The sequence below is a fragment of the Geospiza fortis genome, unplaced genomic scaffold (assembly GCF_000277835.1).
Source record: "Geospiza fortis unplaced genomic scaffold, GeoFor_1.0 scaffold23, whole genome shotgun sequence".
Classification (NCBI taxonomy): domain Eukaryota; kingdom Metazoa; phylum Chordata; class Aves; order Passeriformes; family Thraupidae; genus Geospiza; species Geospiza fortis.
Window position 1 is genome coordinate 14,282,708 of NW_005054303.1, and position 365 is coordinate 14,283,072.

Below are 365 nucleotides of genomic sequence, written 5' to 3' on the forward strand. Positions count from 1 at the left end.
CAGGAGTCATGGAATGGTTTGGCTTGGAAGGGACCCTAAAGGTCATCCCATTTCCTGCTGTGGGCAGTTTGTGGGACGTTCCTGATAAAAACGAGAGCAGGCTCCCGGTACAAAGTGATTTTAGTGTTTGTTATAAGAAAAAGAAAGGCCTAAAGTAAGGGGACACGGGCCGAGCAGGAGCGTTCCCTCAAGGATGGAGCAGAACTGGGGCGGCTCAGCAGCGATGGCCCCGATGTTCCAGCACAATTCCGTGGGTAGGAAGTCCCTTTTTATCCTGTTTTTGTCCCTCTGGATTGGTTTCTGTTTGGATCCTTCATTTGCATGAAGGTTTAAGGCGCTTGATTGGCCCATTACAGTTCTGTCCA